Genomic DNA, 3443 nt, shown 5'->3' on the forward strand with positions numbered 1-3443 from the left:
ACTCAAGGATTCCACCAAAGAAGCTTCTGTAAGTGGCCTCTTCCTGTGGGTCAGTTTCCTACAACAGAGCCCATTAAAAGCAAAGAAACGCTGTTTGGTTTAAACTGGATCTTACAGATCGCGATCAAATTCAATCATTCCATTGTTTTCTAAAGAATTTCATTTAGAATCATGCAGACTTTTTTTGAAAAAATTGCTTTAAAAAGTCATTTGTTCTAAATCTGATGTCAGACGAGGAAGGGAAAAAAATCATACAAAGTTACCCATTAAAGGCCTTAGGCAAGTAACCAGTAATTTTAACTCAAACTCCCCTTTGCTGTGTAAAGACATGGCCTTGGAAATGACCCTCATAAATAATATTATTTATGTTAAAATACGTAATTTTTGAAGGCGCAGTGAGATCCAAATTGCACCTCACCAAATGATTATGCCGCGGCATTTTCAGGGCTCACCTCTCACAGCCGCAGCGGAAGAAGGTAATTTCTCAGGCTCGCTGGAGCAGCGCCTGGTGCCGACAAGCCTCGAGCAAAAGCCATCAGGACAGCTAGTCCTGTTTCCTGACACAAGATGTCAGTGTGTTTTATGCCTGTTAGGCTCCTTTAGGTTCCCCCACGTGTAAATCAAATATAAATTCACTCTTGGTGGGTTTTCTTGACTAAAAATGTTGAATGGTAAGTGTTTCCATTTGGGTTTTTAGGATCTTGCAAGTCAGTCTGGACTGTTCACCAAATAATGACTCTTCTAAAGACTCTCTGATGTGGGGATGCTGTAAGATGAACTGGATAGCGCCTGGTTCCCTTAAGGGACTCCCCGGGGCCTCCTTTACCGGGCGATGCCCCAGGGCAAGGAGTCATGCAGGAATCTCTATGTGGCTTCAGGCCCCTAACACCTGCTCCTCCAATGGGGATGGCTGTTCTCCCTCTCTCCCTGGTGCCACAAACACAACCGCATAGGGCCCCTAGGATGCAAATCCAGATTCCACCGTGTTACCCACTGTGTCCCCTTGGATGGGGTAATGAGCCTCCCTGAGTCTGTTTTCTTACCTGAATCTGGCAGAAAGGGAAAAAGTCAATCATATACCAAATATTGATTAAACACTATGACATTGCAGGCAGAATCTATATCCCAAATCCAAGAAAGAGACACAGTTTCCTCTCTCAAGAAGCTCAGAGTAAAGAAGTGAAATATACAGCACACCACGGAACAGTGCCTGTGGGCCAGCAGGGGGCACTTTAGTTAGGGGACCAGGGAAGGCCTTGAAGAGAGGCAATAAAGGCAGCAAGATCACCCAGGGGAAGAGCCAGCAAGCAGTCCATGGGTTACATGTGGCACCACAGCCATGACTTTGGTTTACACGTTGTCTACGGAAGCTTTCAAATCACAGCAACAAGCTAAGTAGAAAAGACTGATCAACCTCTGGCTTAAACAATAGGGGCTTTTCTCCGTGGCAAAACGTCCAGGGTGCACAGCCGTGGCGCAGCAGCCCATGGTGTTAAAATCTGTGTGCTTTCAGCCTGTGCTCTAAAATGACGGCCAGTGCATCAGACATTACACGCTGGATCCACCTCTGAGACAGAAGGCAAGAGAAGGGAGCATCTGTTCCTCCTCCCGGGAAAGCAGAAGTTGTATTCTCTCCCTCAAGTCTCCCCTCAGCCCCCACATTCTTCCCTATTTCTTTGCCCAGAAGTGGGTCAGATGGCCACCTCTAGTTTCAAAGGAAGCTGGGAAAGCCCTGAAAACAATTGTCAAGATCGACAGAGACTGGCCTTCAACTATTTCTGACTGTGGTCCACAGTGAGAAACACATTTTCTATCACAGCCTAATACTAACTTAATTTCATGACTCACTATTGAGTTGTGAGCACAGCATGAAAAATACAAATGATCATCTGTCAGGAGGGGCCTACACGTTGCTGCTCCAACAAGTTTCTCTCTCCCCTCTCTTTCTCCCCTCTTCTCTTTCCTCCTTCTCCTTCTCTTCTCCTTCCCCTTCCCCTTCCCCTTCCCCTCCTCCTCCTCCTCCTCCTCCTCCTCCTCCTCCTCCTCCTCCTCCTCCTCCTCCTCCTCCTCCTCCTCCTCCTCCTCCTCCTCCTCCTCCTCCTTCTTCTTCTTTCTCTCTCTCTCTCTCTCTCTCTCTCTTATCTCTTCTTTTCCTTTCCTTTCCCTTTCTTCTTTCCTCCCTCTCTCCCTTTTCCCAAAGAAGGAAATAAATATTGGATTTGCAACTAACAGTATCCACAACGTGCACCATAAATGAGCTGGAGTTCCATGAAAATTGTAGGAAAAGGTGATCCTCTTTCTGAAGGAATGAAGACCCTGGTGATGGGCACTATGTTCCATGTAAAACTCAGGTAGATAAACCCCCTCCCAGGACTGTGGCGGAGATTGCTTGGTGTCCCTGATGGAAGGCACGTGGCACAGTGCAGACACCCGGCCTTGCAGGACATATTGGGTCGCTTCCTCAAATCCACTCCTCACTCCAGACTAGGCCTGGCCATGGGGCAGCACCAACTAGGTGAAAGACTGATTCACTTTCAAGAGCTGGAAAGCCCCAGGGAATTGTGTGTCAGCTTGGTGCTGTTTAATTACCCTACTGGGTGGGGGTAAATGCTCACAGGTGGAGAGTTGAGTTGCATTTACCCACTGTTTTAAAAGCCCTTTTAGAAGCATCCAATGATTGGCCTCAGCCTTGATGACCAGATCTTTGGACTGTGCAAGAGGAGGTCCCGAACCACAGGGACGCCCTGAGCTGGGCCATTCTCCATGAATTCACACAAAGGTAGAGCTGAAGGACCCCCGGGCTGGTCATCTTTACCCCCTCATCTGTGCAGGTGGGGAAACTGAGGCCCAGAGAAGTTGCATCATGGCAAGGGCGTACAGGAAGTAGATGGCAGAGCCCAGTCTCTTTACCCCAAACCCAGCACAGCCCCTCTAAAGTGGGGTGCAGGCCCGGAGATTTCACTGACCTGATTTTTGCCCACGTGGGTGCCTAAATTTTCCAGAAGGTCCAGATTCTAAAATGGCCATGTGACTCTTAATCTTTGTAGATTGAGCCACAGACAGAATGAAACTAAAGGGATTTATGCTGGGGATAGGAAAGAGGAGGTCCATCCCGAAGTCAGGATTGGGAATCAAGAGATAAAACAGAAATCACAAATGTTTCCATTAACCCTTCCCTGCCCGGCCACTCACACGGCCCGGGAAGACCGAGATGTTCGGAGTTCCCTAGTAGGCCTGTGGTCTCTGTCCTCTCTGCCTCCGCGCAGGCAACTAATACTCGCGAAGTAGGCGGTGGCGAGGAGAGAAGTTTATCTTTTTCTCTTTATCATCGGATCTTTCTTAAACCCAGTGGAGCCCTGAGAGGCCACCTCAAGCACCCAGCCGAGTACAACGGGTGCCCCTGGAGCAAAAATTAACAATGCTCGGGCCTTACAGATCCTATC

The sequence above is a fragment of the Myotis davidii genome, unplaced genomic scaffold (genome assembly GCF_000327345.1).
Source record: "Myotis davidii unplaced genomic scaffold, ASM32734v1 scaffold618, whole genome shotgun sequence".
NCBI classification, from domain to species: domain Eukaryota; kingdom Metazoa; phylum Chordata; class Mammalia; order Chiroptera; family Vespertilionidae; genus Myotis; species Myotis davidii.